General features: G+C 47.3%; 1 protein-coding gene across 4 annotated transcripts in view; it reads left to right on the top strand.

The window, feature by feature from the left end:
* The window catches only part of ASTN2 (astrotactin 2), a gene marked incomplete at both ends in the record, with an annotated part of 818,546 nt that overhangs the window by 274,781 nt on the left and 524,405 nt on the right, over window positions 1-19,360 (top strand). The gene's annotated exons all lie outside the window — the stretch shown is intronic.

Genomic DNA, 19,360 nt, shown 5'->3' with positions numbered 1-19,360 from the left:
ATGGAAAATGCTAAAGCAGGGTCATGCGAAGGGCTGGTCCTGGGGGCCAGGCCCCAGCACTCTGATGGTAGAACTTGCCTTGAAGGGAGAGGGGAGCCGATTCCAGGCAGTCAGCTGTGCCTGCCATGCCTTCTTTCTGAGTGTTTGATGAGGAGGGGCAAGTAGCAAGTTCAAGAATGCATTTTTGGAAGAGAATTTGGGATGCAAACCTGAACTCCAGGCCAGTGATGAGGGCAGATCCAGGGGCTCAGGCCAGGCTCTGGAAAGCAGTGAAGGTCCTCCAGCAAATGTGATGGCAGCTGGACCAGGGCATGTGGCAGGCCTCAGCCCTCGCACCTCTGCACAGAGGTGGCTGGGAAAGCCCTGGAGTAGGGAAGGAGGGATGAGCCTTCTTCACAAAATAATTCTGCTGACTTATACCCACCTGGTGGACAAAGAGCATAGGCAACTAGCATGTCCAGGCAGCTCTTACTCTTAGGTAACTTATTTATCATCCTTATATCTTAGTTTTCTGATCTGTAAAATTGGCTTTGGAGCTTCCTCATAGACTTGGAGATGAATTTTCCTTAAGTTACTTTTAAAATGTAGCATGGAACCTGGTATATCCTAAGGGAAAAGAAAGTGAAATCTATTCATGTCAGTCAGTTCCAAGTTGCTTTCATAGCTTCCTAGCCCTGGTGCCTTAAAATGAAAAGCCACAACACACACACACACACACGTGCACATGTAAAGCACTGTTTGAGGCTTTCCCTGGGAAGGGTCTACAGTCTCAGTGGCCATGAGAATCATTGCTGGGTCTGCCTCTCACTCATGCCCACCCTCAGGTCTGGGTGTCTGCTGCGCTGGAGATTTAGACGTTGGTGATGGATGATTTCTGACCTATCTTCTCCCTCCCCGAGCAGAGCACCCAGCACTCAGGCTGAGGAAGTCAGTGGCTCTCTTTTGCAGGACTAGGCTATTTACAGTTAATTGCAAAAGCATCCATCACTGAGTATCCCCTCGTAAACTGGAGTTAAACTTTAAAAAAAATAATAAAAAAAATAAACAGGCATCGCGAGCCACAGGACTGGAGATAAACGATTTGGCCCTGCGCCTCACACACTCCAGAAGGCCAGCTGTGCTCCCACATCTCTAGGATGCAGGCTGGTGTGCACCCTACACCTCCCTCCCCCCCACTCCTGCCAGTGCCAGCGGATGCCTGTTTCCTTCCCCGCACCCCAGTCCCTCACTTCCAGGCAGCCTCCTTCCCACCACCTCTTTCCCACCATACCTTTCTCTTCCTCCTCAGTGCCCTGGGTTTGTTTGCATGTATCTCACTTATTTCATTTCTAGCTCTGTCTTCTCTTGTTTCTCGCTTTCCTTCTCTTAGCCTCTATTGTCACTACCTTCATCACTTAGTCTTTTTTTTTCATTCTTGTCTGTGTTCTCTCTTCCCTCCACTCACACCCCCACCCTTGTGGATTCTTCTCTTCCTACCTCTCGCTCCCTTTTTCTCCGGCCATTTCCTAGTGAAAGTATCCTTCATTCTGCCTCCCTCCCTTTCTCTCTCCCTCCCTCCCTTTCTCTCTCTCTCCTTTCCTTCTCTCTTTTTCATCCTCTCCAGCACTGCCACTGCTATCCTTCCAGAGCCTTCACCAGAATTATCTTACAGCACTGTCCCCACCTTTGACTCACGCCCACTCCTGGCATCTACTGTAAAGGGCATGTCTTCAGCACATCCACTCCATGCCTTATCTCCCCACGCCATCCCAGCCAGCTCCTGCCCCGCCGCCCGCCCCGTAGAGTTCATCTACTGCAATTTCACATTTATGTTATCTGGGTCACATTTGTACCTTCTGCTGAACTGGAAGCTTCCCCAGGATGGGCACATTGTCATTTATGCCCAGCTTTCCATCTCTGGCACCAAACATCTCTGGATGAATCCTGAGTTGGAATTGGCATCATACTCTTGAGTGAATGGGCGATGAATGAATGAATGCATGAAAAAAATGCCTGGCCCAGTGTCTGGGTTATTGTGTTGGGGATGGGTGCGTCTTCTCTGTCTGCTTCCTCTTGTTTTCTCTTGCTCTTTGCCCACTTGCTGGAAAAGCCTCTCTCTGCTTCCTGCTGCTCCTTCCTACCCCTTTGAACAGGACTGAGGCCTCAGCCCTGACTGTTCTTCCAATTCAGTGTCTGCTGGTGGTGGGAGGACCTGAGTACTGATGGTGAAAACCCCACTGTGGCTGGGTTCTTGTGTCTGGTTGACATGTAGCATTCTAGATGGCTCCCTAGCAGAGAAGTATGTGCCCTGAACAGTGGTAGAGACAGGGACATGCAGTGGAAAGAGGGAGGAAACCTCTAACAGGTTCTTCCAAGCTAGGGTTCTTGCGTTAGCATATCCCCGGAGAGAGACAGAAGTGGCATTAGGTTCAGTCAGCCTGGCTTTTAGTCCTACTTTGCCCTCATTTTTGCATGGCCCTGGATGGGCTTTTATACTGAGCGATTCCCTCTGTATAAAGTAGGCCTGCCGGCCTCTTCCTCGGAGAGTGAGCAAATCTGGAGACTGAAGTTTCTAGACCCACCCAGAAGTACCCAAGAGATTTTCTTCTTTCCTTGTGAAATTTCCCTTCTCTTGGAAATATTCTAAGCCACAAAGCACCAGATAAAATCACCCAAAATCCCATTGTGTGCTGGGGCAGGGGGTAAAGACTAAGAAATTTATGATTTAGCCTGGGAGTCATAGTTCAGTAATACGGCACAACACAATGCAATCAGGGGCGTCCTGTGCTTTGTATGAGGCATGAGACAAAGGTGCCTTCTGGTATGACCAGAATGAGCCACATCTTACAGGAAAGAGCTGTGGGAATGAAGATGATGACAGGAGGAGAGGGAGGGGAGAAAGGGGCTGAGAAAGAGAGTGAGAGACCAAGGTGTGTGTACCAGGTGAGTGTTCCCTTTATGGACCATACAGTCACTGTTGGAACTACTCAACTCTGCCCTTGTACCTTGAAGATTTTATTTGATGACATGTAAATAAATGAAAGTAAACATGTCCTCATAAAAATTCATTTGTAAAAGTGGATGCTGGTACAGAATTTCCCTGCAGCCTGTAGTTTGCTGGCCCTGCCCTAACCCAGCCCCACCATACAGGTGGCCCTCACCGTAGGACTAGTCCAGGGAGCCTGATGGAATGTCCTGGACAATGTGCAGTGAATCTGGTCTCACACCACACATGACCTCGCTGCCTGAAGGAGTCTGTCAAGTCCAGAGTCCACGTTTGATCAACTAAATGCCCCCCAGTCTATCACCTGTTGGAGGGTCGCCACTTGCTGGTGTCATGCAGTAGAAAAAGTGAAGTGGCTGCTTATGATTTGGTTTTGCTGGGCAGAATTTCATCTTTATTAAACAGAGAGGGCACTCCCTACAACAAAGACCGTGGCCAGAGTGGGAAACTGTGGACTGAAGTCTGTGCCCCCACCACTCACTCGTGCACCTACCAGCTAGCCCATGCCCTCTGGGGCTCAGCCCTCCTAGCGGGCAGACGAGACTTAAGCCTCACACCCTCACGTCTTCCGCTCCTGCCCATCTAGTGTCTCTCTGTGGAACAAATGACCTTCCTGAGCCTGATCCCAGGGGTTTGGACCCCTGACCTGCTGCTGATGAGCTCCTGCAGTTGCAGCTCACACAGAGCACCCATGGCATGCAGGAGAAGCAGGAGTACGCTGGGAGGTCCTGAAGAGAAGCACAAAACATGTGTGCAGCCCCGGGTCAAAGCTGAGTGGGAGAGGGTGGCCCCAGCTGCTGGTTGAATGGTATCAGTAGCACATGCATGGCCCCCAACCCAGTTCTGCACAGATGGCCATGTGGCCCAGGCCATTGCCTCATCCTCTGTGAACCTCACTCTTCTTGCACAGTAGATGCTCAGATGATTCTAGAAACCTAGGTTTTCTGATCCCCAGCCCCATTCACTTTCCTCCCAGCTTTGCTAATTATCTCCCCAACAGAGAGAACCAAGGCATGAATGCCCCCTGGCTATGTTTCATTCTTTGTTTTAACATGGCAGTCCTTTAGCTGAGATTTCTTGTAGTGATAAGAACTCTTGAATTGCAAGCAAGACTTTGTGCTGATGTGTATGGATGTGTGAGTATTTTCTTTTTGATTTCCCCCCCAAGGAGACACACACACACACACACACAAATACACGTTGAATCCTGTTTTAAAGGAAGGGTTCAGCTAAGGGAAAGTTCAACTCTATCTGAACAAAAGAAAACTTGTGGGGCTGAAGGTGAGAGATGGTTCCTGGAAACAGGAAATGGGAGCAGGTGGAGGAGAAATCTCACCATCTACAGAACAGGATGAGGACAGAGGGCATATGGTCCAGTGGGTATGGGGTGGGAGACATGCCAGAAACAGGGCAGAGACCAAGTATATGGTTCTGGGATGGCACGTGGGTTGGAGAAATAGACAGGACTGTTGATAAGAGTAGCTGCCACATCCTTTACCAGCACTTCCCATCAAACCACAGGATGATTTCAATTCTAAAGTTAATTCATCCAGTATCCCATCATGTGCTCATGGAAGCTAAGGCTCAGAGAAGGGGAGCGTTTTCCCCAAGATTAAAATGCCACCTCTTCAAATAATGGGGCCAACAGGCAAACTGTGGCTAAGGGGAAAATCTGGGCAAAGATATGAGTGTCATTTTTCTTATCCTTGCAACTTTGCTGGAGTTCTGAAATTATTTCCAGATGAAAACACCAAGTAAATTGCAGCCCTTCTAGGTGGATGGCGGATTTCATAATCAGCAGGCAGAGGAGTGACCTTGCTCTGCTGTTTCCTAGCTATGTGGCTTAGCAAGGTACTTCTCTGAGCCTGTCTCCCCTGGGTACAGGAGGGTAAGTCTAGTATTAATTCTTCGACTTTCCCAAGGCTTGTTGTAAGGATTAAATGAGATAATGTGTGTAAGGGCATGCTTAGCCAAGTGGGCCTGCCATGTGGCCGGTGCTCACAAAATGGTAACAGGCTCAGCACAGCAAATCGGCACCTGAACGAGGTATAGCTCCATGGCCTTTGCTAATGTGCAAATTGGTCTTGCTTCTAGAAAATAAAAAGTAGACATTTTTGATAAGGAGGATGAGTGGTGGATTATGTGTCGTGTGGGCATTGTGATTTGGCTTCGACACCCTCTGTCCTTGTTTAAGTACTGCCTCTTTTACAGGCTCATCTGCAAGCTATCCTCTGTGAGCCTGCCGGCACACCCCTAGAACCTGCAACTCAGGAAAGACTAAACATGCAAGGCAGGTTGTTCTATAGGTAATCATCTTCTAAGCCTTTGTAGTTAGAGAGACCCAAAGCAAAGCTTTCAAGGGAGGGGATGATGTAGTCTTGCTATAGAGGAGATTCAAGATGGAGAAGCAGGTCTCCAGGGTCCTTATTTCTCTCAACCTCCTCTGCCCACTACACCTATGAACCCACAGGGATACCACTGAGCACAGCATGATGAAGCCCAAGACAAAGGGTTAGCTAAAGGCCCAGTGTTGAACTTCCAGTCAGTGCAATCAGGGTGAGTGTTTCTTGGGTTATCCTAGGACTTGGCGTTGTTGGGGGTAGGTTCAGACAGAGTGGAGAGCCAGGGAGAGGGATTGCTTGGTGAGCTTGCAAGGGAAGGAGGGTGATAGAGACAGAGGGAGGAAGGGCTAAGCAAGAGAGTATCATGAAAGTTCTAGAAGGGCTAAGAATTGGGTTCCAGTCCTGGGCCCACCCTTGTTTGGTTATGGATTTGAGCAAGGCTTTGGACCTCAGCTTCCTTTCTGTCAACCAGTGAGGTATTCCCTGTGTACTCTTAGCAATACTATTCTGTGAGTCCATCATACACGCCTAGACAGCAAAGAGGCAACGGACTTAAGAACCACATTTGATGTATTGGGCTGTCTCTATGCTGGTCTGTGGCCTTGAAATATATCATCTCATATGCTTCCAATAATACATTGAGGAGGGATTTTTTTATGTCCATTTTCCAGATAACTAAACTGAGACTCATAGAGGTCTCTTAGCTGGATTACCCTGAGGTAAGGGGAGCTAGAATTTGGACTTAAGCTATTGGGTTTCAAAATCTGGTTGAACCATGGTAAGGATGAGTGAGATAGTACATATAAGAAAAGCACTGCAGTACCTAACACAGGTGTGTCTAGGGACTGGAGGTAGCTACCTGTGTCTGTGCTGAGCACAAAACCTGGTCAGGTCCCTGCCAACTTCCTGTAGATAACTGAGTAAGCCCTCCAGGGGGGAAAACCTGAGGGAAGTAGGGACAAGAAGAGGAGTGAGATCAAAGCCAGATCAGGCACTGAGAAGTGAGTTCGGCCTGGATACCAAAGGCAATGTCTCCTGGACCCACCCTCACAGGGCACCACTAACAGGAGTTCCAGGTGTTTGATGAGGTAGAGAAGTGTTTGGCAAGGAGAAAGTCCAGTGCTGTGCAGGAGTGAACCCATGGTGCTTGTTCCCAGCACGGCTGTGTGTGATGTTACGTAGCTGGCTTGTTATCAGACCTGGCAAGAGTGTTTACACCCTGGAAATTGGCCTACACTGTAATGGGTGCTCCCCCATCCAGTCCCAGAAAGCCCCTTGTTGGGACATTATTATTATTATTATTATTTTTTTTTTTTTACCAGCACATCCATGCAGAAAACTGTCAGTAGGGAGAGGAGTTTAGCCACAGTGTGGGTAAAGGACATTTTCCTAGAAGTGGTGTGAGCAATGCAGGCTCCATCCTAGAGGACTAAACTGTAAGCCTGGGGAGAAGCTGTCAGCAAAGTGCAAGGCAGAGGATTCTTTTTGGACACAGGAGACAAGGTCAGGTAGGGAGGCTGGGTACTTATGGCCCCAGGGGGAGCTTGGACCCTTTGGTGCTGATGAGTTAGAAGCTGGGTCATGACAGTGCAGGCATCCTCAGCTGTTAGGTAGGAACAGTCAGAAGGCTGGTCACTCTCTGACCCAAACTTACCTTAGAAACTCCTAAAAAACTTAAATAGCCAGTTCTGAAAACTATCTGAGCCCCATTACCTGGGAGTGTTTCTGCTCAGGGCATCTGTACTGGCTTATGGTCCCCCCGATTCTGATTTCCAGCCAGCGCTGAGAGAAGATGCTCCACAGCCTCTTGACATAGTAGCCAACAGCACACTCCTGTTCCTCTTCTGGCCTTGGGTCCTCAGTGGGTTTATCTCCTTTCTCAAGCCAGGAACCCGAAGAACTATGATAAGAAGTGAAACAGGGGCCTCCCTAGTGGCACAAAGGGGTTAAGCACCACATTATGAAGCAATCTGCAGCCTCTGCAGCATGAGTTCGATCCCCAGACGGCCAGGGAGCAACCCACATGTTGAGGCAGATCTCTCCTGTCTCGCCCGCTGCTCCCCTTAGCAGTGTACTTCAGTCAGTCTGCCTGTTCTGTTCCCCGCTCTGTCTCTGGTGGATCCTCTCACCCCCCGCATCTCTGGCCTGTATCCCAGGTCTTGTGTGCATAAATAAATAAATATTTTTTTTTTTTTTTAAAAAAGTAAAACAATGGATAATAGCCATTGCTGGAACATGTTTGTGTCTGGTTCATTCCTAGTCATGGTCTCCTGTGTGTGCTGGTACTGTCCTTGTCTGGAAGAGATGGGACACACCTGCAGAAACTTCTCCAAGGTCATAGAATCAATATGGCAGAACTGGGACTCGAACCTCTTTCTGGTTGGCTCCAGAAAGCACTGCGGGACTCTAGGAGACTCCGCTGGATTTTCACTCCTTTCCTCTTGCTAGGTATTTGTAATTTGGTGTAGGATGATACCTTCCTCCAGAAGATTCTATTAGCTCACAGAGGCTTTCTGGAACAATTTTGGTTTCCCCAATGGGAACATTAGACTGGGAGTTTGGATTTCTCTTACTGCAAGAAAACAGTGAAATGCAGACCTAACTTTGATTTCCACCTACACTTGGCCTTATTGAAGGAGATATTAAGAAGAGAAAATTACATATTCAGAAATGGTTATGGCCTAAAAAACTCCTATCGGGTATTTCTCTCTTCTCTCTTCCCTCAAACCTCAGAAAAAAACAGACTTTTTGTTGTTGGTTTGTTTTTCTAAAGGTCCCCCTCAGATTCCCTCTCCCCAACCCACAGAAACATTAAGCAGGTCTTGGCAAATGAGGTTCCTTGATGAAGCGAGAGAGCCAGACAACTTCAAAAGTGCCTCTCCAAGCCTGTGACGGTCCCTGAAATATTGTTTAAATTATTCTTAGTTCTCCTCCTCCTTCCTGGCGAAGCCAGCCAGCTCAGCACCTGACAGCCCGGCACTGAGGGAGGGAGACGGCTGTCAGGAATCAAATGGGAGACCAAAGGCGATAAAGCAAACATGTCGTTTTGAGTTGCTTACACTAGCGAGAAGGAATAATCAGTCTCTCTCACTTTCTTGTTTTTCAACTAAGCTCAGCAGGATTGTGCCCCTTTTCCACACACTGAGAGATTGAGCTCTCTGCTTTCCGCCCCAGGCATGAATCCTCTGTCATCCTCTTTCCCCACCTTCCTGCGGGATGGCCAGGATTCCTCTTACCCTGCAAAACTCCTTCCAGATCAAGAGGTACATCTTTGGCCCCGATTGCTGACTGCGTGTCCACCTCTTGGTTTGGGTGATCATGGATGAGTTACTTTTCAGGTCTCCATTTGCTTGTCTCAACAATGGAGGGCAGAACCCTAACTTACAGGATTTATAAGGTGACCTAACAGAGCCACATGGGGCAAGAACATGAGGTATGTGAAAGAAGAGAGTGAGGGCAAAGGCTGGGACCCAGACTGGGAAAGACTGCCAGGTTCAGCTGATTTCATTAATTAATGTTGACTGAAGTCTAGTTCTTGCGACTGTGCTAAGAACAGGTATACAGTGGAAAATAGAGCAACAATGCAGCCGCCCTCCTGAAGCTAATAGTCTTGCAGGAAAAGAAGAGGAGGGCATTTCACAAATAAACACGTAGATGAATACATCATTCAACATGTGAGAAATGTGTCTGACGAAACTCAGGGGGCTGACAGAGCAGGGAAAGTCACGAACAGCATCTTCGAGGAAACTGCATTAAGCTGAAGCCTGGAGCGTGGTTGGGGGGTGGCCAACCACTAAGGAAGCATGTCTCTTTGTGAGCAGGGAAGAGCCTGAATTTGACCCTGTGAGAGGTGGCATCCAGGAAGCCTTTTGAAGAAGAGATATCCACCATTCTGTGTGATTGGAGAAGATCATTCTCCCCACACTGGAGGAAGAACTGGAAGGGGGAGAGGCTGGAGGCAGGGAGACCCATTTTGAGGCCATTGAGGTAGAATGGAGGAGAGCATGGGCAGAATGGCTGCAGGGACACACTAAAATACGAAAAGCCAGTGGTTGATTGAGTCTAAGAAACTAAGCCACTTGGCACTGCCGAAGAAGAGCATTTGATTCTGACAAGAGAGCTAGAGGAAATCACACAGCCAGGGAAGGGAGCAGCAGTGCAGCTTCAGGAGAGAAAGGGATGTGCTGATTTTCAGAGATGCCACCTTTCTGGTGTCTGCCACATTCTGATGGAGACATTGTCAGCCAGATCTGAGCCCAGGAGAGGTCTGGCTGGGAGACAGTGTAGAAGTCAGCCCTGTGTGTGTTAACTTTCTGTTTCTGCATAGCTATAGCAGTGCTTTTAGAAGAACACACAATGTGTGCTTATTATCTCTCAGCCATTTTGTAGGTCAGAAATCAGTCAGGCCATCATTGGGTCCTTTGTTCGGGGGCTCGAATCAAGGAGTCGAATGGTGCTTCTGCCTCAACTGAAGCTGGGGGTCCTCTTCCAAGCCCTGTGGTTGTTGGGAGGATTCATTTCTCATAGCTGTGTCAGAGGTGCCTGTTTTTCCACTGCTGTAGCTGGGGGGGATACTCCCAAACCTTGCAGCCACTCTCCTGCCCTTGCCACGTGGCCTCTCCATAGGCAGCTCACAGCTTGGCCGTTGGCATCTTCGAGGTCAGTGGGGAAGCATTGCTAACACTCTGACTCTCTTCCTTCAAGGTCCCAGTCTCTTTTAAGGCTTCCCTTCCTTTGATGAGACCCATCCCAGATAAACCGTTTTATGATGATGAACTCAAAGTCAGCTGATGGAGACTTTAAGAACATCCAAAAAACCATTCATCTGTGTCATTAACTTAATCACAGAATGATAGCACGTCCTGTCCACACGCTCAAGAGGCAGGGGAGTCTACAGAGTGCTACAAGAGGTGGGGTCTTGGGACCATTGTAGAATTTTGACTCCAGGGCAGGAAAGGAAGGCGGTGGTGTGTGGGGGGGTCTCTCCTCAGAGTGGGCATGGGTGGGAAGCTGCAGACTGAGTGCTGCTCCAGGCATAGATTCTGAGTTGAAAATGTTCTTCCTTCAACATCTGCAATACAATGGAACCCCCTGGGGCCCCATGGGAAGGAAGCAGATGACACAGCTCAGGGCCTTTTGCCCTGAGAACAGTGTAGACACTGTAGCACATAGGCATTCAGGGAAGCTGTGTAGCTGACTCCATGAGTTACATGACAATGCATGTTAATGCTCTGGACCCCAAACCCACTGTCAATCCCATTCTGTGTTGGCCTGGCAAAGGACTTTTTCCTTCCTGGTGCCCAGAGAGCAACTTTGCTAACCATCTGCCTCCTCCAATTAGAGAAAATTTTAGAAAAAGTGGGGTCAGTGCTGGCTCTTACAATTCAATGCTGGGGGGCTTTGTGCTAGTGTCTTTGGTTCTCTATCCATTTCTTGAGGATGTGGAATTTGGATAAATACCATCCAGGTCTCTTTGAGCTCTGAAGTTCTATGGCTTTTTTTTTTTTTTTAAGATTTATTTATTTATACAGGAACCGGGGTACAGGCCAGATGTATGGGAGGGTGAGAGGATTCATCAGAGACAGAGCAGGGAACAGAAAAGGCAGATTGACTGAAATACACTGCTAAGGGGAGCAGCAGGCATGACAAGAGAGGTCTGCCGCACCATGTGGGACTCTCCCCAACCTGCCTGGATTGAAACAGAGCGGCAGAGGCTGCGGACAGCTTCACAGTGTTGCGCTCAAATGCCTGCGCCACCAGGGGAGGCTCATGAAGTTCTATGCTTTTTTTTCATTTAGTCCATATTGTAGATTTAGAAAAGGTGTGGGCTTCTGGGGAAGCAGGGTTTTATAAGACAAAGCTTCAGCCTTTCAGAAGCTTTTTCTCTAGTTTCTGCCTATGGAAGAGGTCAAGACCACTGACAATCTTGGGACATCCAGGAAACGGAGATGTTTCAACCCTTTGGGGGGATGGCATGCTTATTGTGTTTACCTGTTGTTCGCCAAAGTAAAATAATATCTTCATTTTTCTAGAGTAAAATAGAAACAAACAAGAACCTTCTAGACCAAATAGCTCATTTCATTTTTTTTTCTCTCCAGCCTCGTTTATTTATATATATGCTTTCCCATTTTTATAACTGTAATCAACACACACATTTGCAGTTTTTTTTAAACTTGACATTATATCACCATCATATTTTTTCCATGACACTACCTATTTTTCATGATGCTCTAAAGCTGAAGATAGTCATGTAGCATAATATGTAATATTGAAAAATTAGAATGAGCCTACATGTCCAACAATGGGGGAATGGCTCAGTAAATTACTGCGCATCAACTTGATGGAATATTATGCAGCCAGATAATTGTGAAGAATGAGTTTTTAAGAAGGGCAGGCTTACAAACCACAGTGATTGCCTTTGAGGACAAACAGAATGATTCATTTAAAAAGCATATGTGGGTGACTCATCATTTGTTATGCATGTGTGTGTTATTTATCCTTCCATTTATCACGCACACACTGCCTATTCCCAAAAGGGACCTGAGATGAAGGGATTTTCTGGAGATAGCACAGTGCGTGGTGTTGAACACATGGTCTTTGCAAACAAGCACAGCTAGTTATGAGTCTGGAAGATGTGTTTGGGGAATATCACTCCAGTGCCATAGCTTCTGCTTTCCTCCACTGAAATGGCAAACTCATAGTTCCTTCTCCTAAGAGTGTTTCTGAGTTTGAAAGAAAATGATAGCAGGAAAGCCCTTAGCATGGTCCCTGGCAGGTGTCAGGTGATAAATAAATATGAGTGGCACATCTGGGAGAGGTGCTCAACATCTGAGGAGCCTGTCTCAGTAGCTGGGTCAGAGGTTCTCAAAGGTCTACTGTATCTTTCAATTGACTTGAAATCTTGAAAAACTTTGCCCATGTCATTTCATGATTTATTCAAACTATAGGGAGTCTGGTCTTAAGATCCCTGGAGACATAAAATTGTTTTATCTCTTCTTAATATGGGAAAATAAAAGAAAGAGGATGAAGAAGACTCAAAGTTAAATGTCCAGGTATAAGGGCTCCTGAAGAGAATGAGCTCCTTGTGCTCTGTACTTGAATGATGCTGTGAGCAGTGGTTTCCATCCCTATGAAGATGGGAAACATGTTGGACTTAAGAAGCAAATACTTACCTTTGATCCTCTATCCTAAGTTTGATTTAGTAAGATTGGGGCGGGACCTGGACATCCCTGAGGTATTGTAAATGTTCTCCAGTTGCACCCAGGATTGAGAATCACCACCTTAAGATCCTCACCAAAGACTGGTGGTCCCTACCCTCAAGACATTGTCAGGCTAATAGAGGGAGCAAGAACTCATGGGAATACCACATCCATCGATTTCTATGGTCTCAGTTTCTTTCTTTCTCAGATTACATATCTATAATGTCCTCCTTGGCTCTGCAAATCTGTGATTCTAGTTGTAAGATACTTTAAGAAAAAATAAGATGGCATCGTGTAAGCCATGATGTGGCTGAGAAGGTGTGGAGGGAGGGTCTCAGGATGCACAGGACCCCTAAATCAAGGATGACTTTGAAACATTGGGAAAGCACTATGATAGAGGGTGCTGGTGAATTCCCAGATGCTGCAAAGGAATTCCCTGACTGGCTTGGTGGAATCTTGGGCATCATACTGGCAAGGAAATACCTAGGTTGACTTTTTAGCAAACAAGGTGACATTGTTGAAGGAAAGAAGGTAGACGTTTCTTCCAGATAGAGGGGATTGTGGATAGGGTGAGAGTGAGCAGAGCAGAATGCCCTGTATACTGTGGAAAGGAAGGAGGGAATGAGGGAGGGTAGAAAGGATATATTTAGTTCATTTCATTGATATATAGTGTATGGAGCAGAGAGCTAGGGTGACACTGGCTAAGTGATCTGGGCTTTATCCTGATGAGAAGCCGTCAAGAGACTTCAGCAAAGAGGTGATGTTTTCAGATTTGTGTGATAGAGAGGTCACTCTAGTTTATGTGGGAGCTGGGATGCAGGGGGACAAGAGTGAGGTGAGGGAGACCAATTAGGAGGCTGTTGGCAATAATTCAGGTGAAAAATGACACCATCTGGCCTAAGGCAGGGACAGTGGGGATGCAAGCCATCTCCTTTATTCCAGAATGTGTTTACAGTCCACACCTACCTACCTGCCTTGTGGTCCAGCCCCATCACCATGGCAACAGCCTCTTTAACATCCCTGGCCAGAGAGAGTGATAAGAACTCTTACATCTGTTCCTGGAGGTCCTGCCTCTCTCTATTTTTTTCTTTCTTTTTCTTCTCCCCCCTACTCCCTTTGATTGTATCTGATCCAGCCTCACTGGGTAATTGAGTGTTTGAGAGTGAAAAATTATCTCAGCAGCTTGGCCCTTATCTTGACAGCGAAGCAGCACTTTTAATTTAATTTTGTTCGGAGACGCATGGGTAACAAATTTCACTAATCGCCCCGCTGTCGCCTTCCGCATGGTAACGAGCCGATTGTTACCAGGCAGCCCGGCGTAAATACATGTGGAGGAGCAGGCCAGGGACAGAGACAGCAGTTGGGGAGGAAGGCAGCAGCAGCTGCAATCAATATGAGTCAGGCTTGGAAGCTGCGGTCAGGTGTAGCATCTGAAACGGGAGGTGCAGCAGTGCAACGCAGAGGGGACCCCTGAGCTCCAGCCACTGAGCTCCTGTCCTCGCTCTGCTTCCAACTGAGTGCAGCCTCCAGCCAGCAACTCCAGGCTGCATCTTGGGCTTCCGGTCTGTAAGTTGGGGGCGGGGGCATTAAAACCGCCTGCCTCATTGGGTTGCATGCAGTCAATGAGAAACCATACTGTAAGTGAATTGCACCTCAAAGCATTATGCTGGGGGCCTCCCCAGTGGCGCAGCGGTTGAACGCTGGGTTGCGAAGCTGCCCGCGGCCTCTGCGGCGCCGGTTCGATCCCTGGCTGCTCCCCGGCCACTGGAGGCGGGTCCCACATGGCGCGCAGACCTCTCCTGCCGCCTGCTGCTCCCCTCAGCAGTGTACTTTGGTCCTTCTGCCTGCTCTGCTCCCCGCTCTGGCTCTGGTGAATTCTCGCACCCTCCCGTGCTTCTGACTGTACCCAGTGCATGTATAAACAAAATGAACAAACAAACAAATAAATAAATAGCATGCCTCTATTAAAAAAAAAAAAAGTAAAAAAAAAAAAAGCATTATGCTGGGATCACTACCATCCAATGTTTAAATTTCTTTCAGAACATCCACCCAGACTATTAGCCAGCTTTTGCTTGTATTCCTCCAGCCCTGGGGAACTCACTATTGAGGCAGCCAACAGAACTGACTCTTGGGCTTGTATTTACCCTGATGTGAAATAGGCACCCTCGACATCTCAGCCTCAGTCAAACCTAGCCTTGCCTTCTGGACCCCCACAAAGAGCAGATTTGCAATTACTTTCCTAGGTGAGATCCCTCCTCATCTCCAGATCTGGAAATAATGTTTCTTTCCCCACCCCGGTTTTCTCATATTCAGTTAAAAATACCCTGAAGAAATCAGTGCTAGGACGACCCTTATATTCATGTGGCAAGACTTTGCATTTTATATATGGGGAGGAAAATTTTCAAATACCTGTTATTTATTGAGGCTGCCTTATGGATCAAGTACTTTACCTGTGTTACCTCATCTAATCCTTATCATACAAGGTATTTTATAGATGCAGAAACTGAGGCATGAGAAGGAAAGTATAGGGTAAAGAAAAAATGTCAGGTTTTTCTGCCCTCCCGCCATCAGGATAGATGATGGATCTCTGCAGTCCTGAATGCATGCCTGATGGCGGGCACCTGGAATAGGGTGTGGGCATAGGTAGATGGGATTCACCTGGGCTAAGACTCTGCTTTTAAGGGCGGCATCACAGGGACACTAGCAGAAGCCGAGAAGAAGCCAAGAATGAACAGAAGCTGAGAGAACGAGCGAGAGAATGTCAGAGAGCCCAGATAGGGTGGAGACTTGCTGGGGGCTCGGAGGCCTGCCAGCCTTCCGGCCCCCCAGCACCCCTGCCTGCCATATGCCTGGTAAACCCCAATAAAAACCTGGAAAAAGCTACTGAGGACTCTGACTGCTCCTTTACCCAGTCTGCTGGATCATAGAAAACCTGCTCTGTGTCCTGTCCTGCCCTTACAGGAAGCATCTTGCCCAAGTGAGAGTTCCATAAGGGCCACAGAAGAGGGATTTAAACTCGACCTATCTCCAAGGCTGCAGGCTTAGTGATGTCATCTGTGCCTCCAACTCAGTGGTGGAAAGGGGATGAGAAATGAGAGTCATTAACTCCTGGTCCTTTAGCGACACTAAAATAGTTATGTTCCAAGGGATTCTTGTCTACAAGGTGGCTGGATTCCAGCCTTTCTATAGCACCTGGATCAGAAAGCAAAGGGAGCCGGTGAAAAAGCTAAAGCCCTAGAGAATCTGCCTCCGCCCCCCCTCCCACCACCCCCACCTGAGTCCAGTTGATGGGTCCTTGGCTGGGTATTTATGAGCCTTCTTGGTGCTTCTCTTCCTTTCCATCTGAGAGGGCTTGACTCTTCCTTCTCTCAGCTAATTAAAAACTCCAGTCTAAGCCACCAGCCTTGGCATACAGGCTGGGGGGCAGGCCTGCTGACGCTGTGCTGATAAATCACTCTGGGGACCCGAGAAGGTCGGGGACTGTCAGAGGGCTGGGCCCATCTGCTGCACTTCTGGGACATTCAGGCATTGCTACAAATGGACCATGTCCACCTACTCTGTCCAGAATGGCTTCATTAGGAACAACAAGGCAGGGACCACCCAAAGCTAATGGAGTGTGAGTGACATGACTGTCATCTTCTGAAAGCATTTGTTAGATTGTGGCATCCGCTTATACACCTTTGATGGCTCCCTCTTGGTCTTGGCCATAAATTGCCCAGGTCTGACATGGGGAGAGGTGGAGCATGGCATTTGGAAGCACTGCCTTTGGAGATAGGCCTGAATGCAGGTCCTGGCCTCATGTTCACTTCTCTTGGATATGTTACTGAACCCATCTGTTTCCTGTTCTTCATTTATGAGATGGAAATTAAGATGACATATTGATAGTTATACATATGCATAATCGGATATGTGCATATGTAAATGTTTAGGACACAGTGAGGCACTGAACTTGCAGCCCTTAGCATAGTCTGTGCCTTGGCTCCACCTGGGCAGCCACTGCCAGGCCCTGGTGGCTGCAGCCACACACCCCTAGGACTGTCTCTGCTGCTTTGAGAACTGTTGCTTGTGCTTAGTATCGGCCAAAGCTGCCTCTCTCTCCTTAGCTTCCATTCCATCTTCTGTTCAAACAGCCCTGCACATAGTCACCTGCTTGTGTATGCTGGGGCCTTGCTGCCAGCTAGGAGAGTCATGTTGATCTGGCCCCCTCTGCTGAGCCCCAACTGTCTCGGAGGACTGGTTAGAATAAATGTCACAACCTTTCTGATGCTTGCTGATCCCTCCAGACAAAGTGTCACTAGGGCTTACCACCTGTATCTCTTTTGTATCAAATCCTTGTCTTTTTAAAAATCATGGTTAAGTTTGAATATCTCTGCTCCCTTCTGCACACCTGGAAACCAGGGCAGCAACTGGCTCACACCTGTATTGTCAATACCTGGAATCCCATATGACATCCTGGCCACGCTACCAATTAGAATAAGAATCCCAGATAGCCTCACTCCTTATATTGTTAGGGTCTTCTTTTCTGAGTAGATCAGAAGGTTTTTGTGCTCCTGCCTCCTTCTATTCCTGGCAGGTGTGGGCCATGATAATAATGGTCATTGCCTATGCTTGTGTGAAGGGAGGGAAAGGTTGCCCTTTGGTGATGAGTGATTTCCCCAGGCCACAGAGCTAACCAGTTCCACAGACTAGAGTCCAGTTCTTCTGACTTTCATTTTAGTCTTTAATCCACCAGGGCAGGCTTTGTTCCATTCTCAGCCTCACCTGGTGAGGTCTGGAAGGATCTCTCCAGTTTTGAATTACTTTTGCCTTCCCTCTGTTTTGCAAAGATGTTTGGTAGTAAAGAGAACTTCCACTCTATCTGCCCCCTCCATGACTGGCGTTACCCACGAGTGCCCCCCAGTGGCGGCAAATGTGTTTTTCCTACTTGGAGAGGTCTACACAATCATTCATTCATCTGTTATACAGTCATCAGTCACACATTGGGTGTTTTACCTTGTGGAAGGTGCTGGAGATATAGATGAATCAAACCCACTTCCTGGACCTGGGAAATTTACAGTCTGTAGGGAGGAGGAGGGTGACCTTAAGACAGAGATTTAAAGTCCATTGTTTTTTTTTTTTTTGGGGGGGGGGGCGTTTTGGACACATACAGCAGTGGAGGGAGAGAGTTCAAAATGGGAGGGGAGAGCACAAGGGATATGCTGATGGTTCATGGGTGATGTGGTAGCAGGAGATTTATGAGGATTACACCTGAGGGGAGAAAGCAAATGTTGTGCAAAAATGAACAGCAATGTGAAAAAATAAAAAAGATAAAATTAAAAAAGATAAGAAATAAAGTCCATTGTGGTAAAGAGTATGATAGGGGCTTACAGGGTGTCCTGGGAACACAGAGAAGTCTCTTCCAGCATTGTCTGGAATGGAGGCTGGACGGCAGGAAGAGGAATGGGAAGATGTTCCAAAGGAGAGAACATTTTAACACAAGGATTAGGTGACGTGAGCCTAGCAATATCCAGGAGTAGAGAAAAAGGACAGTTCGGTATTTCAAAAAAAGTTAAAACCTGGTGTGTTACCCATGTTACCCTATCCCACAACTGCAGGAGCCACTCAGTTCCTGGGGTTCCAGTCCATGAGAACAGGGCGCTGACCGGCACTGAAAGGACCTTAACCTAGAGGAGCCCTAAGCATCTGATCAAATTGATGACTCCATGTTGTGCTCCCTCCCCTCTGTCTTCTCCTCCCCCATCTCTGCCTCTCTCCACTTCCACTCCCTCTCTTTCTTCTCATTTCTAACGGGCTCCAGACAGCTAGATGCTAGCTCCAAAGGGAAGGGCTTCCAAATGGATATAGTGATCTGTAATTGAAATATGATGGTTTGAGCAGAAGGAATTTGTTTTCATACTCCCAGCATTACGATTCACAGTGTCTCAAACCAGCTGAGACTCGGGAGACTGCATTAGACACGGATTTAGAGGCCTCCCAAGGAGTCTGAAGACTGAACAAGAGAGATTCAAGCTTGTGTGCTGTCTGGGGAGGCTCATTCTTGAAAGTAATAGAGTATTTTTTATTACCCAGCAAATGCATTGGGATGGGGGGCTCTGGTTGGGTGTGGGAGCCCTGGGATCTCGCTAAGTATGGTTTAGAGTGTGCACTTGAATTGTCTGAGGTTCAAAGAGCAGCAATAGTAGGTATGCAGCCTGTTCCACCCCGAACTATTCACTTCTCTTGGATTCAAGGTCTTAATCTGTCAAATGGAGTGATGGTGCTTCCGAGAGGAGTTATTGTTCACATTACTTGCATCAATTCATTTAGTCTTTAACCTAGAGTTTAAAGGTGCAGACTCTGATGTCCAGAGGTGAAGTTACTCACTAGCAAGTGATAGAATCAGAGAAAACACCGAGGTACCTTTGACTCCAAAGCTTTTAGGTGTGTGTTTGACATTGTTCTGACTCATGTCTGGGCCTGAAAATACCTGTGTTTTTTTTTTGTTTGTTTTTTTTTGGTTGTTAGTTTTTGGTCTTTTCCTTTATTGAGGTAACACTCGTTTATAACACTGTATGTGATTTAGGAGAACAGGATCACACTTCCTTAGATGTATGTCACCACCCCAACCCCACCACCCCAGTACCCACAGTCCTTTACCCTAGAGTCTTGTATCCTTGTTTCCATTCCCTCCCATGCTCCCCATCTAATAACCTCAATTGCACAGTCATGCTTCTGGGGTTTCTTTTGATTTAGTTTTGTTAGTTCTTTGTGTATGTTTTATATTTCCATTTGTTTGTTTTCTCTGTATTCCATAATGAATGAAATCATCTGGTGTTTGTATTTCTCCTTCTGACTTA

This window comes from Talpa europaea (genome assembly GCF_964194135.1).
Source record: "Talpa europaea genome assembly, chromosome: 7".
Classification (NCBI taxonomy): Eukaryota; Metazoa; Chordata; class Mammalia; order Eulipotyphla; family Talpidae; genus Talpa; species Talpa europaea.
The sequence above is the reverse complement of the archived record's forward strand: the minus strand, read 5'-3'. Positions and strand labels throughout refer to the sequence as shown.